Genomic DNA, 20,223 nt, shown 5'->3' with positions numbered 1-20,223 from the left:
AGTAAAACCAGAATTAACATATTTTCTAAGATACTCAAAACATCTGGATTAAATTTTTTTCAATGACCAACGTCCTAACATATTCACACCTATAAACCTATAAAGCAACGTTTTCGGTTCTCGCCTATGCTTGCAAATATTTAGCAATAATTTACTCATGCTTATTTCGCAAAACTTTATTCTTCAAAGAAACTCAAATCTAAGACTGGAAACCTCCCAGTCGTGCCAAAGCCTATTTCGATTTATAAGTGACATTTAGACCCAGATTTAACAATCATGACCTTCTGTGTTTTTTGTCGTCGCTGTTTTATCTCAGAGATTTGGATTCTTATCCCACACTTGCTTCAAGTCCTTCCCCCAAAATCAAACAGCATGTTCTTTAAAATCTAAAGTTGGAGTATCAGGTTCCAAAAGATATCAAAAGAAATCATTTTCGCCGCTTTCAACACAGATCTGTAAATGGAACAACTTTTTCCTCCACTGTGTTAAATGATGAGCAGAACAAATGCACTTAAATGAAATCTTGTTTTTTATTTGACTGTGTCTCAAACTGCAGCTAATGAATCTGTTGGAAAACCTTGCTGCTGAAAATCAGCTCAGAAAATTTGCTTACGTTGCCTGCTCAGGTTCAATCTACTCAAAGTCACTGTTTGAATTATCTATGTGAATACATTAAATTCTAACGAATAAGGTTTATTAATGGCTTAAAAAGGTTTCCGATATTTAGGAGCCTCGGTGGTTTCTGAAGATTAAGTGGAAAGGTTAACAACTGAGAATTCCAGGACCTGTTCTAATGCCTCAATCACCACAAAGCCAGGAGCAGCATCGCAGGATTTCTCCAGATCAAGTACAACGCAGCCACAACATCCCTGAACTGTCAGAGATAATACTTTCGATGCCTGCATGGATGAGCTGACAGATAATACACAGAACTATATATAACATATATAGTCATCAAAGTAAGTGTTTAAATCTCAGTGATTTCAGGCCTCTATGCATATTTTTTCAGGATGGCAAGGAGTCTGAAGGCAGTCTGCTGTGACATCTGCGTGTCTGTGAATGTGACAGACTTGGCGAGCATCCCCGCCCACCCTCACCACTCTTCTTCAAGCTCTGCACTCAGAGATCGCATTTCCATGGAGGGGAGGCTCCCTCCGAAACCAGGCTTCCACTGGTCATTCCAATCTCCTGCTGGAATTTCCAGCGGCCAAGCAAGGATATCAATTTGCTCCCAAACTCCTCCTCAAACACAGGATTCCCCAGAGTTAGCTAGAAAATTGTTTGATTTCCCACTGTGGATGTTTCAGCCTCAAGACGTTCCTTGGAGACACCATGAATCTGAAGCCATCCCATGACTTGCATGTTAGTTGAAAAGGGTAGCGCTTTACTTGAATCAGTTCAATTCAGTTTGACATAGCTAGAAAATAAACAAGAAGCTGAAGGTTCCTCGATGAAGCAGCATGGAGCCTGACAGGTTTTTTTTGACTCTCCAAAGAGATTCACATGCACCACACCTTCAGATGCATTTCTGTCTTCTATAATTTTGTTTAAACTCCAAGTCTTGCCTTTCCATAACCACCGGAGCATAAGAACATTCCGTATGTAACTGTGAAAATAATACTGTCTGGATCCAAACACGTGAACTGCTGGAGATCGGTCCAGACTCACTTTATTATGTAGCTACATTTCCCTTGCAAGGGGATTACGCACACAAGCACGTGTGCATGCATATGCACACACACCCACCCACATTTCATGGGAAACTATTCTCTCTTAACCAGTGGTTTAATCCTTCTCCAGCTGTTAAAAAAAACAATCTAAAGGCAATACATAATTTTAAATAAACTAAAGCTGCAGGGCCCATCACTCAAGCTACCTTCTGGTTAATATGTTCAAGTCTCTTAGCCCTTTCCATATTCCTACACTGCAAACCCCCCCAACTCTGTATTAATCCAGCCAGGGACCTTTTGCTCTCTACTACGTAAGCTTCCGAACACTGTTGGGAAGAATCCACAACACTGGGCAGATTTATACTAAAGAGGCTTCCAATTTTATCTCACTCACCCTCTTCAACATTCGATGCCTCTGAACACTCCCTGATTCTTGAGTCTCTCCACTCATAGCTCCTACCTTCTCCTTATTCTCCTCCTGCCCTTCTCTCAGCTCTCTCTGAGCCTGCCCCTGCTCTAACCGCCTTCACAGTCTTTGCTATTTTAAGTGTGATCCTCAGACCATGGCTTCAGCATCATCTGGTGCTTGTCAGACATACGGAATCAACCAGACCTACTACACAAAACCCGTATTTTAGCAAGATTTTCTGGTGATTCATTAAGTACATTAACATCTGAGAAGTGCTCCTTTAAATAACAACATACTACAGAAGCTATTCACAATCTCCACACATACACCTTCTGCCAGAGGGATCTGCCCCTCCCACATCTCACGCAGTCATATTGGTACCCTCAGCCCAGGGAAGAACCCCTGACGTGAAGGGAACCAAATCATGAGCTTGGCTCTCAGTCAGATTCTCCCTCTGAGAATGTGAAGTTAGGGACACAGATAATTTATTCAGAGAATGATGAAAAATAGAATGTCCAAGTTCTATGAATTCAAGGACAGCAGCTACCTTGCCAACTTGCAAATGAAGGACACTGATGAGCAGACAGAGAAAAGAGAAAGAAAGCAAATGTAGAGAACAGAGAGATGAGAGAAAATCAGACCTCTGAGAAACAGAGAGACTTTAATTTTAGACGTTCCATGTCCAGAAGTCAATGAGAGGAACTGTTCTTTGTGGCTTATCCTTGAATTCTAAGACAAGAACTCACACCTACAATCTCACTTCTCTTGACCCACTTTCAGCAGATTTCTGTTCCTTACAACCAAGGGTGCCTCCAGGCAATACCTCACAGGGCCCTCCTCTCCCTTCAGCTTTTCTGTCTCTACACTCAGTCTCTCTGGATGATCTCATCCAAACACAGGCCTTCATTATGTCCAAACGCTGATGACATGCCTGTCCTACGAGCACCACACCCACACTTGCGAATGTCTACTCAATGTCTCCACTTGGATATCCCATAGATCCCTCAATTCAAACACCATTTTTCAAATGATTTGTTTTTATCCATTTTGCAATTGTTTGTAGTATGAGAAACATCTGAAGTAGAACTCTGAATATTTTTCCTTCTCCCCTACCTTTACAAATATTTTGTCAAGAGCTGTGTCATCTTATTCATGATTATTTAATTCATTCCCTTATCTCATCCCCATGCTACTTAGTTTAAGGTTCGCATCTTTTCTCTCTCGGACAAAAAGCTCAGTAGCTAGTCTCCTTGTCAATAGTCCTATCACCTCCAACTCATGTAAAAAATACACTTTTTCTAACTCAAAATCTTCTCTGGGATCCAAAAGGACAAGTTTTTTTTTTGTTTTTGTTTTTTGTTTGTTTGTTTTTTAAGACTTTATTTATTTATTTGACACAGAGAGAGGGATCCAGTGGAGAGGGAACACAAGCAGGGGAGTGGGAGAGGAAGAAGCAGGCTCCCAGCACTCCCGGTGGAGCACAGAGCTTGATGCGGGGCTCGATCCCAGGACCCTGGGATTATGCCCTAAGCCGAAGGCAGAGGCTTAACGACTGAGCCACCCAGGCACCCCCAAAAGGACAAGCTTTTTGAATGACACATAAAGCACCCATAGTGTCCTGTTCACACTGTCTACTCATCTCTTCCCATTCCCCCATATCCATTCACTCGATAAATACTTCTGAAGCATCTCTGTGTCTGGCACTGTGAATATCAAGCATATCATGGACAGGATATAATCCCTGACTTTATGGAACATCTAGATTACTTCAAATACAGATAAATAAGTAGACAGCAACAGCACAATGTGAAAACTGCTCTGATTGAACAGGTAGATGTGTGCAATCACCTGGATTTAGATTTTGTGGAAACAGTGCTATTTCTAACAGATGAGAAAGAAACTAAGACCTAATTATGCTGCACAGAAGTGGGCCATGTAAGGAGGAGAAAAAGTAAAGTGTTCTGGCCAGTAGGTCAGCAGGTATAAAGGGTAGCAGGGGAAAGAGAGCATGACTGTTCGGGTAACTTCTAAGAGTTTAGTTTCATGGAAATGTAGTATCTAAAGTGAGGCAAAAGAAGAGATAAAGATGGCAAGGTAGGCCAAAGTTATATTCTGCAGGATTCTGCAAGCCATCCTAAAGAAAATGAAAGATTATAGTAAGAGCAGCAGAGAAAATAAAGAGGTTTTAATTAGGGGAAAGTAAAATAATCAGATTTGTGTTTAGCACAGATTTTTTAAAAATCTTTACCCTTTTATAAACAACACAAAACTACCAATGAACAAAGCCCCTTCTAAGAGTCCCTGCAGCCTCATTCAAAGGACATGACAGGAGACAAGAAGAAGGAGACAGCAAACTACCCTGGCAGCTCATTTGTGGAGAGAGAATAGTTGTCACAGCAGTAGGAAGATTAATTCCACAAGGACTCCCGCAGCAGAGCCTCGCTGTTGATGGGTAAGATCTAAAAGCAGCCAAGTGACCAATCTAGAGTTCACCGAAGATCTGTCTTACTGTGATCTTACATGTTTTATTACCCCTGATGAAAACTGAGGGAACTACAAAAAACAAACGCCCACCTAATGTTCATTTCGCTTGAGAATGTCACGGAAAACTTTTCCATATGGATTATCTAGGCAGCGCTGCAGGGTAAAACTGGTTTATGTTGGCATCAGCCAGAAAAATATTGCTACATGTTACCAACATGAGTGGAGAATGTCTTAGCCTAATTAAAGCTGATTATAGTTCTAATATCCATGAAGGTAATGATATCATTATTTGCTGACCAGCACATTACCAACTTCTTGAGCACATGCATGCAGCTAATGAGATACCCTATAAAACACTAGGACTGTACTTGGCTGCTAGGAAGATGCTCAAATGATATTAGTTTTTAGCGTCATTGTGATTATGCTTGCTACTTCATAGCATGTGAGCAATGCTTCAGATCATGTTAGTTCAGTCATTCATTCATTCGTTCCATTTTCTGGGCCCCTAGTTCCATTCATTTCCAGTTTTCTCTTCGATGTCTTTACATATGGTTAACAGAGGATGGTCAGAATCAGAGGGCGGAGTCAAAGGTTATGGCTTCTAATTTATGGCATGTTATGTGGTGCAGGTGAAGAACCTGAAATTAATAGCTAGAACAGGTTTTGGTTTAAGAACCTTGCCCTCCCAATAAGCTGGGAGAATATATTGGGAAGAAGATGGCAGTGGCAGAATAAGTGTGCCCCGTAGCTCAAATTTTCCAAATGAGCCTTTAATTTGAGGGCATTAAAAACAAAACAAAAACAGCAAAACCACTCTGGTTTGTTCACATAAATGGCAGCAGTTTAAATAGTGAAGGGTTTGGAGCAAATTAAGTGATAGATGCAACTCGCATAATTTTGCCCCTGTATGGAATACTTTTTATGTAAACATTTTGGGAATAAGAAAGGGCTGATGTAAAAATTCCATAACATAGATTTTTAAAATAAAAACGTTTTTGCAGTAAAAGTTTCCATTTTATACATAAATAGGTTGTTTAAATATGCTAACTGCCTTAAGTTCATCCAACGCTAGAATTACTTTTCAAAATATTTATATAATGTCAACTTCACACACAGATCTGAGGAATAATATATTTGAGGATTGTGTGCAAGAGGGAAGGAGAAAGAGAAATAGATTCTCTTAAGTTTGTTCAGCACACTCTGAAATTAAACTTTAAAAAGTTCTATTTCCAACTTCTTTCTAGCTACATCATAAGATCTGATAAAAAATATTATTATCTTCAAAAAAGAAACACTATGGCAACGACAATATACTCTTGATGCTGAACTAGAAGCTCTCTCAAAATCCTTTCCAGATGGAAAATTATACCTTTCAAGGTAATTTTTTTTTTTAATGACAGAGAACAGAGAGAGAGAGAGAGAGAGAGAATGAGTGCAAGAGGCAAAGGGAGAAGGACAGCGTGGAGCCCAACCGTGGAGCTTGATTTCACGACTCTGAGATCATGACCTGAGCTGAAATCAAGTGTCAGATGCTTAACCGACTGAGTCACCCAGGGGCCCTACAAAGTATTCTCTTTAAAATTTCTGTATAAGTCATTTAAACCCATATATATAGAAACAGAGAAGTAATAATTGCAACAACTCTAACAACAATTAGCATTTGATGAGTGATTCCTTTGTGCCAGGTGAGAGAAGATGCCATCGGCTTCCTCCTGAAATAACGTTTATATGAATATTTGGTCATATCATGAGTGGATCACAGTGGGTTCTGGTCTTGACTCTTCCATTAACAACCATGGGACTCTGAGCTAGTCACTAGCCATTGAGGCCCTGGCTGCCACATCTGAAAGAAATGTCTTTTCTACCTCTAAAATCCCAGTATAGGTGATAGATTCAGAGCCTCACACACAGTAGAGCTTCAATCGCTCGCTTTAGTAGGAGGAAGCTTCCAGGAGAGTCATGAAGATGTCTGGTGCTTCCCTGAGGAAAAGAATGTGCTTTCTTTCATGGAACTATGAGGAAACAGGGCCTTTTTGAATATTCATGAGTCTCAGCCTGTTTGTGTTCATTTGTCTACTCTGAGCCATATGTCAGCCCATACAGGTTAAATGGAAGTAGGGCTAATGGTCAGCAAACATCCAGGCTTCTGGGATATATTCCGACCGCTCAAGAAAATTTCTACATCTTGCTAACAGTAGTTATAATGCTATTTTGAATACTGCTGGCTTGGAATTAATAGAACAATCTGTAACAGATTGTAAAGATTTAGAGTGTGGTTACATCAGGGGAAAAAAATCACCTACTCCCTACCTAATATAGCTGCACTAGCGTGTTCTTGATGCCTACCAGCTTACTTTACAAAAGCAAAAAACAGTTTATTACTTTTATAAAGTTAATACACCTATTGAGAAGTAAGGTTGAATTTTGGTTTGCCACACTATTGCCAAAATGTTTATCTAAATTTCAAATTGCCCTGGGTTGGGCATGAGGTAATGTAGGTGCTGACTTCGTGGGGCCTCTGGCAGGTTATGTCCCTCCAGGCAACCCAGTCAACTTCTCCACATTTAAAGTGTTTCACTTCTGCCCCAGGGGTCCTCCGCATTAATCACAAAATCTGCAGCAAAAACACCTTGAGAAAGTTCATGAAGGTCACCAAACTTTGTAATTATAAATTTCCAGGATAGCCAAAAAATCTACTTGCTTACTCTCTTTTGGCCGCTTATATTTTTAAACTCCAGAAAAATGGGAGAGTGACTTGTCATAGGTGGGTGAATAAGGTCACACCTGCAGGCAAGCCCGAGAGAAGGCCAAACCACCACAAGTGGGCAGGCTGGGTGGTCTACAGAGCAAACAGTGCATGCAGCATATTTCCAACTGGAGGCACAGACTAGGAACAGAAGTTTGTTGGTGTCCCAGAGGTCTGAACTGGGGCAAACCGGACTGCCTCTGGAGAGGGGAGGCATGCTCAAGCTGCAAGCGTCTGTTTCATTTACCATTTGAGGGGCTTAATGATCGCTTGAAATTTCTGTCCGATTGCTTCCATGTTCTTGACTACTATTTAGCTGTGCAGTGTTGAGAAAAAGGGAAACATTATTTTAACATACAGATTCCTTTCATGAGCCCATGTAGAACACTGAATAGGGAACTTTTGAAGGGTATTCTAGAGGGAAATGACTTTGGAATAATAACAGGTATGCACTATTCTGGTTCAATACAAGTTATAGCACACAGTTGAGCTGCCCCACTCCAAAATGACACTGATGAAGAGGCAGACCACGCCCCAGGGATGATTGCAGTGACACAGGGAAGTCCCTTTTACAGCCCCATTTTACAAACAATGGCCATTTGGGATTCCAATATAAATACAAAGCTTTGGATACATATATATATATATGTCAATTTTCCAGGCAAGGGAATAGGATGGGAAGATTGTAAGTCCTCCTGGCACCAAATCTCAACCCCAAAAAAGATGAGAAACTTTAGACTTGGGGATTCTTCAATAATGGGTTGAAGTAAATAGGAGATATCTGGATAACACATCTTTCTGAAAGTTATTTACTGAGGCAATTTGAATTGAATCTCTATTTAAGAAAATCAAAATGATTTTCTTCTCCCTCTAATATTTTGTGATTAATGCAGATTTTGTGATCAGCTGACTTTCAGTTTTTTATGATGAGCAAGACATGAGGCATTTTTGTGAAAGACCACCCAGCCAGTGTGATACTGTTCTATGTGGAAGGACTGTTAGCCTCACAATGCAAAATGGGCCAAAAAACAAAGTTAACTGAAATTTTAATAAAAGTCAATTTTTGCTTATAAAGTGATGTCAAAAGTTTACGTACATGTGATTTTTGCCTGAAAGGAATCATTTTTTAAATTATCGAAAATATTTTATGGATATTATTTTATGATACTTTATACATTTATTTTCTATAAAACTAAGTCACGATTCAAAAGCAGACAATGCAGATGAAGTTCCTCTGTCACTCTCTCTGTCTCCCAACAAACAGAGTCAGTGAGAAATATATGTATCCCACTGATCTTAAGATGCAGGCCAAAGTTGTTGGCTACAACATAAGACAGAATGTTCTATGGGACTGTGCGTAAGACAGCTTACAGCTGACAAATGGAGGATCCTATCTGGTCATTAACAATTCAGACACAGCAAAGCCCTTTCCACAGAAGAATGTGAGACAAGCAGAACATTAAAGGACAGCCTGTCTCGTCATTTGTTTACTAGATTTAAACATCTGCTCCCAGGAGAGCTGAACATTAAACACCTAGAGTTCACAGACGCTCTTTTGGATACCAATCTAAGTTTCTAGTTGAACTGGCTTTGAAGTTGCTCCTATGCCAACATCCTTACAGCTGCTCTCAGTATGTAAACGCTCCATACACTGGACTAGAAATAGCACACTGACTGGCTGGAACTTTCTGCACAGTGTTTCAGTGAAAGACACTACTGTCCTCTAAAGCACATTATTCAACAATTCGATTTGGGCTGCCGAAGCGGAAGACAAAGGCAGCACTATATCCTGTGTAATTCAATCAATTTGCTTCATGACGTCATTTTTAGGTACAGCCTTTCAATTCACAGCTTGATTTTCCTACATGGCTTCAAGTGATGTAGATGCCATGTAAAAGATGTACATCTATGCCTGGGGGTGCGCTCATTTCAGAAATATAAAGACTTGGGTGAGAAAAATCTCGTAAGTTGGAGTAACTTTTCTATTAAAATCATTAATAAAGGCAAATGTTAATGTTCAAGAAATTTTAATGAAAAAAACTACATCAAATTGTAGCCCACTTTTGTATCATCCAAGTAATATTAATGTGCTTATCCTTTCACTGTCTTTAGTGGATGAAAAAAAATTGAAGAAGAAAAGATAAAGTCAATGCTCAGTTGATGTGATCCAGGATTTTAGGGGAAGGCTGGGAGGGAACATGTTACACTAAGAATGTGTGATATAGGATGTGATTAAATCATTGCAAGATGAGTGCCATCTTGTTAGATATAATTGGAAATGCGTTAGGGCAGATTAAACTATCACATTTCCTGTCAACCTCCTTTGGTAACTAACTGGTAGTAAGAAATAAAAAGAAGTAAAATAAAATATATTTTGGACATGGCTTGGGTGAGAGACTTTTGCTGTCTGCTTCCTCTTTGATTCTTTGGGTTATATCCAATAAAAATGGAAGTAGAAAGAAAAAAAGAAGTGGATATCTCTAAGATGACCCACTTACCTTGAGTTCATACTGTGACATTGTATAATGCCAGTACACAAAGTTACAGACTTCCTTCAACTCACATAGAGAAAGGCTTGCTGTTTTTTTTTTTTTTGGTGTTTTTGTTTTTTTGTTTTGTTTTGTTTTTTGGGGTTTTTTTGTTGTTGGATTTGGGGGAGATTTGAAAATCTTGTGGCACACCCTCTGAAACTTAAGACTATTTTCCTTGGCATCCTTCATCTAATTTTATTTGCTTGCTTTCCTTGTCAAATATTTTTTTTTCTGAATTCAATACCACAAATTCATGAATCAGGCTAAAAAAAAAAAACACAGTAAAGAATAAAAAAGGGAAAAGTTCTACATGTGTATCCATAATATGTATGCCTTCTGAATACATACGTGATATGTATGCAGACAATTTCCATGAGGTCAGGCAGCACGCCTACCTGGTTCACTGCTAAATCTCCAAAGCCCAACGGCACATAGCAAGGATTCACCAAACACCCGAAAATTAAGAAAAAAAGACACAGACATACAACCCCTACACATTCATACTTCAGAATATATACAATATTAACATACATATAGTTACATATATTTTTAAATATATATGTTACAAGATAACTTTTTTTGTAATAATCATGAGTTTTAGATGGTAGAAGAGCATCAAGGCATTTTTGGTTCCTTCCTGCTCATGATAAAAGTTAAACTGAATTCCATTCTAGCTGAGATGATATTTGATTTCATATAATATGCTTGCTTTGCTCTAGTCGACCTATACTTATTACGTATAAGACACACGTTGTAAGTACTAAAGAGGAAAATTATTTCCTTCAGACATAACAAGAAGCCACAGCCGAGATGCCATAAACTTGCTGACCTAGAAGGTTGCTCTACTTAAGGCCAGTTGTTGACTTTATGCATTGTTTCATCTTGAACCACCTGGATCTCTATCATCAAAACATTTGGTAGGATACCACTGCTTCTAGTTCACCTGCCACATGCCCTTCATTTTTCAGATATGAAAGCTAAAGCCCAGAGATATCAGCAGACTTGCCTAGGAGAACGCCATGAATTAAAATCAAAATAAGAATCATTTCTGCTCTCAACTCTGGTAAATGTAAATATTCTCTAATATCTGTAATGCTTCCACTAAATTTAAACATAGTAAATAAATTTAGAGTGCCTAAGGTATCTGAAGTCACGTACAATTACCTTTCCATAAGTAAATTAAATTCTTGTAACGGTCTTGAAAATTATAGTGTTGTCACGATTTTATTGATGAGAAAATGGAGATTTCTGTGTATCATTTTAATGTATTACTTTGTTTCTATAATCCAGCCCATACACTTCTGAAAGCCAGGGATCACCACATCTAACTTGGTTTAGTCAACATCACGTGCTAAAATCTATTTCTAGTGGGGGCAGTATGGGTAGTCACAGTATTAGTAACAATTAATTTAATCCAAACTTTCTCCAGAACCAAAGGATTTCAAGGAATCTTAGAGTTTAGATAACCCACTCCAGCCATATTTCTTACCATAAGAAGCAGAAACATGAAAGGAACATGAACTTTGGAGTCAGGGAGACTTGCCGTTTGTATGTGGATCTTGGGCAAATTATATAACCTCTAAACCCTTTTTCTCCTCTTAGAAAAGGAAAGACATTGCTTCCTTTTATTGTGGTTACTGAATGGATGAGTGAAATCCTCCATAAAGGACCTCAGGCATTGGCTGACATGATATGGCTATTTGGTTACTCGTGGTGTAACGGGTGCTACAGAGCAGTAGTCAGATGCCCCTCGGATCCCCTTCTCTCAGATGCTGGGACAGTCAGCCTACTAACAGTTCACAGTTGAGTTTCTCTCAAGACTGCCATCCGCCAAAGAGAGACACTGCACCCAAGGTCACACCACGTTCCTGGTACAGCCTCCATCCGGGGACAGACCAAAGTAGGGACACAAGGCCCAGCCCCCCGCTACCCACTCTGACGGGCCCCTCAGCTCCAGAGCTCCCTGGAGTATCTGCTGAGGCTGTTGTGGCCATTCGAAGCCCAGCTTCTCCCTCGGCCCTGCTCTTCCTTTCCCGTGGTGTTGGTTGAAGAATACTCCCTGATAAACCCCTTACATGTTAATCTCCGTCTCAGAGTTTGAACCACGAGAACTCAACCTGTAACATCTGATCATTTCATTGTCTTGTGCCCTAATGAAACGGGAGGCATTGAGGATGTTCAAAAAAGAAATCTCCATTCAAACTGCAGTGATGTGATAAATACTGAAGCAAGAAGCCAAAGGTGTAAGTCTGGTTCCAGTTACTACATAGGAATGCTGGGCTGCTTATTTAATATCTTGGCTTTAATGGTTTAAAATGTGATGGATTATAACTTTGACATAAAACTTAGGCTCCCTCATTTTAGTTCTGCCTTTAAGCCCTAGTATTTTTACCAGGCCAAGAAAAACATGACCTGTACTGAAAAAAAAAATCAATACATGTATTTTCATCAAATCCTAATCAATTCACAGGCCCGAGGTGATGAATTGAAAGGTCATGATGTTTTTCTTAACAGATTTGGAATGCACAACTTTCCAGATTAATCTAGCCAAGTAGAAATTCATTAAATAACTTATTGTAGACTACTAATGCAAGTATATTGAAATTTCCTATATTACCACTAAGTAAGTTTTAGGAAACTAGTCCTTCTAAATACCTCAAAAGAAAGCTCCATTACTACATATTTCTTTGCTCATGACTCATGAATTTTTTGAGGCACAGAGAGGAAGTTATTTAGTTACTCAAGTACACTTTTGTGCACACTCAAGTAGCAGATGCTTTCAAGTGATGTCAGGAATGAACGGTGGAAGGACACTTTTAAATAACATTGGGATTAGAAAATGACATTTTCCTAATATCCTATTTTTACCAATCCAAAGATATATATTGTTCCCACTGGGAAAATAACCTATCTCATGCCTATATCTAAATTTATCTCACCCATTTGATCTTTTAACATTTGATGCAGAGTCCAATTATAAGAAGGTTCACTTGTTCAAAGTTGGATTTTTATATTCCCTTTGATGTATTCTCTAGAGGGCTTAACAAACACCATTTTAAAAATATACTGTACTAGAACATAAACCTATCACTCATGTTTGTTTTTCATTGACTTTCTGGTAAGCGGGTGGTGTGATGATTCTCAAAACCTTAATTCCACCACTCCATTCCCATGTAGCTAACGGGTTCAGAAAAATCCAACCACAAAAACATAATCACAGTAGTTCTCTGTAAAGAGGTACCTGAAACCTCATTGATCACAACACTTAAAATGTTCCCTGTGAAGGTCGAATTCAAAACATATTTATGAAAAATAAACCTTTATGTTTAGATTTTAAATCTTTTGGCCAGAAAAAACATGGTAGTTTGGTCCAGAATATAAAAAAAACTAACCCAGGAATCCAGGAGAACATTCAGCAACTTTATTCAAACAAAAACTCTTATTAGTACTTGGGTGCTATGATGAAGAGTTCCCCCAAGAATTTAGAAATCAGATTGTTCTTTAAAGTGTTCAGTTTTAACTCTTTTGTGTTGATACTGACATAATCATCTTAGAAAAAGAGTCTTCCTGAATAAGACCTGAACCCAATGGTGGTACCTTCTAAATACCGTGCTGGGCCAGGAGGAAATCCTAGCAAACGGCCCAGAGACCTCGTGCCACTGATAAGATCCAGTCTCTCGGGAGATGGATATTTGGCTCAATTGGATTGATCAGGTTAAAAATGGGATTCATCACAATCTTCTAATTCATGCTCAGACCACTGTCTGGTTTCCTACACAGGTGGACCACCAATTCTCCTGGTTCCTCTGATAGTACTCATTATATATCAACAAATTAGCTCATTACAAGTTGGTTTCTCAAGTAGCAATATCTCCATACAAGCCATGTAAACAGGGACAATATAAAAAATACTGAACAACCCATAACGATAGGACTTGGGCCTTAACCAATCAGAGTAGATGTTGGTCAGGAAGGCAGACCATGAAAAACAGCTGAATATCAGTTCTGACCATGACTTCTGCACTTACTTTTACTTGTAAGTAAACTTCCAGTTACTTGTTTAACACTTTTCTCCCCTTGTATACAGTGAGGTCCCTGGGCACAAGAACAGTTGCATTTACTACTGCATCTACAAAACCTAGTATATTATATATTATTCTGACCTTTATTTGGGCTGCTTTGACTCTCAGTTTTTCTAATCTCCCTCTCACCTTTCTACTATGTTCCCTCTTTGGTACCAGGAATTATTTGAAGGGGGAGTACAATCAGCTTATTTCCTCATATCCTCATCATCTTAAGGGATTTGTGAATATCCTTGTAGTCATCAATCTATTTTATCACAAAGACAACTAAGGAAGTATAAGTGAATATCACAATGATAGATATGTTAAACAAGGCATGTGTGTGAGTGTGTATGTGTGTGTATCTTCTATGTACCCTTTCCATTAAATCTTACCTACCAATTACTGCCTAAAATAGAATGGGAAACGGAAATGGAAACAATTTTTTATTTACAGTTTTAAAGCACCAGCTACTTTAACAGAATTTTTTGAAGGAGGCAGTGCCTCTTAATATATCACATGATAGTAAGTATCTAAAGAAAACCTTTAACTAGTTAATTGTAAATTACTAGACTATTTAGTCTCAGAAATTTTCTTCCCTTTAAATATTATTCCACACTATTTTCTTTAAAATATGTTTGTAATTAAATGCCAAGTTAATTTTAAATGCAAAGGATAAATCGTATTATACTTTTCAAGTCATGACTTAATAGCTCTGTGTGGTATGCTAAAACTCATGTAAAATATTCAGATAGTAGTAATAAAGCATTACAAATATCCTTTTAGTACAAAGTTATAGTATAAAGAAAAACTTATACTGATCATCACATTGTTAGATGGGATTTTTCTCAAGCATTTTTTTTTTAAACAATTTTGACCTCATGCAATATTTTTCTTATCACTAATACTTTGGAAACAAAACTATCAGTGACACCATCTACAAGGTTTTTTCCTTTCACATTTCACAGAGTAATAAATCCAGAATAATGAATCATGTATTAACATGCAAGCTAGATCTTTCCGACTTCTCTCTGAACACCCTTTCAATCTTCCAACAGGAAAAAAAAATCCAGTAGGAACTGTAGTTATTGTTCAACACAGATATCTTTCATACATTTCATTTAGCATGTAGATAAAACTTAGATACGGGAATTCAGTGCTGTAAATTTCAAACATTAATGAAGTATACTAAATATAATACGATGGGGTATCATACATTTTAATGTTTCAATTCGGGAGAGTATAAATTCAGAACTTACCCTTTTTGAACTTTTTCTTTTGCCAGATAATTCACACAAAAAATCTTGACTTTTGGACCAAATTAAAAGAAATAAGTGAATTGCAAATTTTCATGACTTTGAATTTGGTTAATCTAAAAGTTACGGAATGATTAAATATTATTACGCTTAACAACAGACATATTTTCCAAATTGGTAACTCTTGCTCTCTCTCTCTCTTTTTTTTTTTTTTTTAAGATTTCATTTGTTTATTTGAGAGAGAGAGAACACAAAAGAGCACAAGAAGGGGAGAAACAGAGGGGAGGGAGAAGCAGGCTCCCTGCTAAGCAAGGAGCTCAATGCTGTGCTCGATCCCAGAACTCTGAGATCATGACCTAAGAGGAAGGCAGACACTTGACCAACAGAGCCACACAGATGCCCCCTCTCTCTTTTTTGATAATTAACATTAAAACTACTTTTATTATGTTAAAATTTTAAAATCCATAGCTAAAAATCTCTAATTTTACAATCTCAGGAAAAACCTAAACATATATAATAAAATATGTGTCTCTAAAAACTTTTTTTTATCTTTCATAGAATAATTTCATTAAATAAGATCATCATGAGAGAAAAATCATAACTTAAAATACACAGTAGATAAAGATCTTTAGTCAAAAATGTTGAGGCCCCTCTTCATTTTTATTGAAAACAACACATATAATTTTTCTGTTATTAAAAGTAAAACTTTTTATTTATTTACTTAAAGATGGCTATTTATGGCTATTGAATTTTTTAAGATACTGTGTTCCTTTCTTACATCCAAGTGCTTTCTTTATTCCAAATAACTAAGTAAATTTTAATTAAGTTCTCCATGAATATAAAGACCACCCAGGAACTTATTTAGGCATCACTGAAGTTATTAAATAAAAGTAGAGGAATAGCAGCCAACATATTTATAGAGTCGTCAAAAACACATCTCATTTTACAGAAAACGCAGAGAATACATTTGTAGACAAATATCTGTATTTTGCCCAATTTGATACAAAGATTGCATTCGTGTGTATCTGGGAGCCATGCTGAGGTCCATATAAGCAATAGTACATGAGCAAGTCAGAAGTCAGAATCTCTTCTATAGTCTCAGCAAAAATTTTACTTGTCTAACTACATCTTAAAATAAATAAAATTGTTTTTTTCCCATTATTTTCCTCTTCTAAATTTAATATATTTCATGTGGGGAGATAATTCATGCCAGATGAGTATGAATGAAACTGATTTCATTCGTTTTTTCTACTAGATGATTGGCTTGAAGGAGTTTGGATAATCTTTTTTTAAACACTGATAAGGTTAGTAAAATGAAAAAGAAAACTCAACGGAAAGAACACTACTGTCAGCTTCGTGGCTTCTTATTTTGATCTTGGTAAAAGAACAACTGGGATGGCCAGTTAATTACGAACACTTCTATATACTTTATTGAGATGGTAAAGCTTCAGTAAGAATGCTCAGGAAATTAGGAGTTTTACAATAAGTATTTTCAATTTTTTTTAAGATTTTATTTATTTATTTGACAGAGAGAGAGAGACAGCCAGTGAGAGAGGGAACACAAGCAGGGGGAGTGGGAGAGGAAGAAGCAGGCTCCCAGCAGAAGAACCTGATGTGGGGCTCGATCCCAGTACTCTGGGATCACGCCCTGAGCCGAAGGCAGACATTTAACGACTGAACCACCCAGGCGCCCCTAAATATTTTCAAGTTAATGATAAGGATCATTTTTCCCAAAATTCCTTTTTGAAGAACATACTATGTGCTACAGAACAATAAAAATCATCCACGTTTTTCCTTGGTTCTTCAGGATATTATAATTTCTCCTTTGAATAATAATTATCACTGAACTACAGCTTAAATATGGATTGGGAAAGCACCGTAAAAATGAATCTCCTCCGGAATTTGATTTTTGGAATAAATCCCTGAGATAAACTTAGTTTCCTAATGTTTTTCCTTTCAACAATTTTCTCTGGGGAACGTTTTTTCCATGCAGTTACACTTTGACTCTTAACCACTTGCTCATCTTTCCAAAACTCCCACTGCCCTGCTTGCCTTTCACTTCATTTTATTCCCCCTTTGTGCACAGGTCCTTCCTTGTAAGGCAGCCTCTTAGAACCAATTGAGTCACCAAACACCAAAAGAGTGTTTTCTGGATTAGCCCTAAATGGCACGCCTTCTAGGCGTGGAGTCTGAGTCCACCTTCTACCTCTGACATTCACAGAACAAAACCAGGTTGGGGGCATTTCATATTCGAGTGAACACGTTTTTTAAAAAGTTGGTATTCACTAATAAAATGCTCATACAATTATAGAACTCTAACTAGAATAGAATTAAAGAGCAGACAGTCCACGATTTCATTTTATAATTTAGAAGAAGAAGGAAGACGTAGAGGAGAACAGTGTAACCTGTCCAAGGCCACATAGCTACTCACACATTACTCAGCAGTATAACTACGATTAGAATCTTGCGTTCCAATGAACTCTCCATTCATATTTCTAAGAGCAATAAACCAAGATCTCGATTTTCCATTAAAAGGTATATTAAGCTCTTACCATATGCTAAGGAACTCAATGAGGCAGACATTACTAATAACCCTAGTGGAGAGGTGGTAAAACCGAAGCTTAAAGAAAATTAGGTACTCCCAAGTCACAGAGCTTCCAAGTGCCAGAAGCAGGAATCAAACTCAAGGACTCCACTCCAGGACTTCCCTGTCACCCAGGAGCACCATCATTAATTACCTTCAAATACAGACGTCAATTCTAGGCTGTCGCTTTCCATTTTGAAGACCTCTTCATTCTCAAAATCCACCAGCCAGAAGCACACTCTCTTATCACTTTCCCTTTCCCTTTTACTTTTTTTTTTTTACTTTTTTCCTTTTTTAAAAAATTTATCTATTATTTGAAAGGGAAAGAGAGCGGGGGAAGGGCAGAAGGAAAGAGAGAATCTTAAGCAGACTCATGCTGAGCATTGCAGGGCTGGATCCCAGGACTTTGAGATCACTACCTGAGCCCAAATCAAGAGTCGGCTGCTTAACTGACTGAGACACCCAGGCACTTCTGTTTCTTTTTTAATTTTGAAGACATCTTTCCACAATGACTTCCTAAACCAATTCCTACCCCTGCATTTTATGAAACTGTTGTTTTCTGTAAATATTAAAAATGTTACAGGGCACCTGGGTGACTCAGTTCCTTAAAGTGTCAGACTCTTGGTTTCAGCGCAGGTCATAATCTCTGGGATGTGGGATGGAGCCCCAGGTCGGACTCATGCTCAGCAAAGAGTCTGCTTGTCTCTCTCCCTCTGCTCTTCTCCCTATTCGTGCTCTCTCTCTCTCTTTAATTAATTAATTTTTTTTAAAAGTTACAACCAAAGTCATCCTACAATGTCCTGAAGTTTAGGATAACCAAAGAAAATGATACAGTGGAGCAGTACTCTAACTCATTTAAACCCCTTAATTTAATATGAAAGTATCCTCAGAGACCTTATGGTAACAGAAATATGCATTATACAAACTTCAAATAAATGCTCCAAGCTTTTAAAAGTTACTCTTGTAAATAAGCAACTTCACTGATTAAGAAATAAAGATATGTCTCGTTCTACCTGGAATAGGTGGGGAGAAAAGGATGCTTCTCTCTCTGGGAAAGTCTATGACTCAAAAAGGCCTAAAAGTCCAGATAGAATGGAAATCTCTTTCTCCCTTTATTTTGTTCTTAACTAAAGAGTAAGGATATATTCTTCTGAAACTTTTCGTAGTACATTTAAGTTCTTGTTTTACATGATGTACACATGAGCACTTACGATTACACGCTCTGTAACTTCACACGCCCACCTCTACGCGAGCACTTCCACGCTCTTGCAAGTGATCTGACTCTCATAAAACCTCCTCGAGGGAGTTAAATGTACACACTGGGAACTGAATAAATATAGGGCTTTCATGAACAGGGAGACTTGTGCCTAGGAGACAGGGAATCAATATTTGGTGATGAACAAATTGCCACAGATAAGCACTCCTCCTTGGGAATACACCTGCATTCCACATTGTCTTCTTTGCAAAACAACTTGCAGTGATTGCTGGTCCGTCAGCATAACACCCCACGTGATCTCACTCCCACTTCCAGTGTTCCTCTTTCCACAGATGTGCAGTTCATACAGGCAAGAGCCGGATCTCACTGCACATACGAGCCACTGGTAGTACACTATTTCTCATTAATAAGACAAAAATAAGCAGTTAATTATACCAAATGGGAGTGGCTTAGCATTGCCTAACTCTGCATCTAATATTTGAAAGCTTTTCTGTCTGCAGATCAGGAACCAGAATTTCCTAATGCCACCCACACCTGCAGAACACACATTAAATAACAACACAACGCAGAAGGGAATACTTACCCTATTATGTTGAGGGATAATATACTAGAATAATAATAATAATAAAAAGGCACTTGGTTTCTAAAGTTCCAGTGATGTAAGGCAGTCGAAGGACAATTATCTGGCATTAGATTTAAACAGTTGTAATGAAAAGATTAAGTAGGTAATTTCATAATGGATTTTGTTCTGTACTTCTAGTAAGGCACATGATAATTCTTAAAGTCAAAACATCTGAGGGGCATGGATAGTCTTGAGGAAGGCCTACCCACGATCGCTAAGTGTGAGAGCGCTGCATAAACCCACCCCTTGAAATCACAGAAGGATTACGTTTTTTAACATAAGGCAATGTCTGTAACAACTCAGAAGGACAAATCTGGGTACTCTAGCAAAGCAGGAGTAGAAAAAAAGAAATGGCCCGTTTGTATCAGTATTCATTCTTGGCACTACAGAGGGAAAGGAGGGGTTCTAATTTTAGTGTAGTTTCTAGAAAGCTCTGAGATCAGCCCTGATATATCCATGCTTAATAGTTTCTCAATCGAATTCTCAGTTTCAATGCTTCATGCCAATTCTGATTGCCTGCTGGTCTCTAGCTACTTTGGAGGCATTCACATTGTTGTTATACCTCCAACATCAATGGGCAATTTACAGCATAGAAGGGATTCCCTACTTGGCTGGTCTTTGCATGAGCTCTAAGTGGTCAACTA

At 38.1% G+C, this 20,223-nt stretch overlaps 1 protein-coding gene across 5 annotated transcripts in view; it reads right to left on the bottom strand.

Moving 5' to 3' along the window:
- ADGRG6 (adhesion G protein-coupled receptor G6) overlaps window positions 1-20,223 on the bottom strand; it is a 137,073-nt gene that overhangs the window by 75,381 nt on the left and 41,469 nt on the right. The window lies entirely within an intron of this gene.

This window comes from Ailuropoda melanoleuca, chromosome 10 (genome assembly GCF_002007445.2).
Source record: "Ailuropoda melanoleuca isolate Jingjing chromosome 10, ASM200744v2, whole genome shotgun sequence".
NCBI lineage: Eukaryota > Metazoa > Chordata > Mammalia > Carnivora > Ursidae > Ailuropoda > Ailuropoda melanoleuca.
Note: the sequence above shows the minus strand (reverse complement) of the source record. Positions and strands in the feature narration are given on the sequence as shown.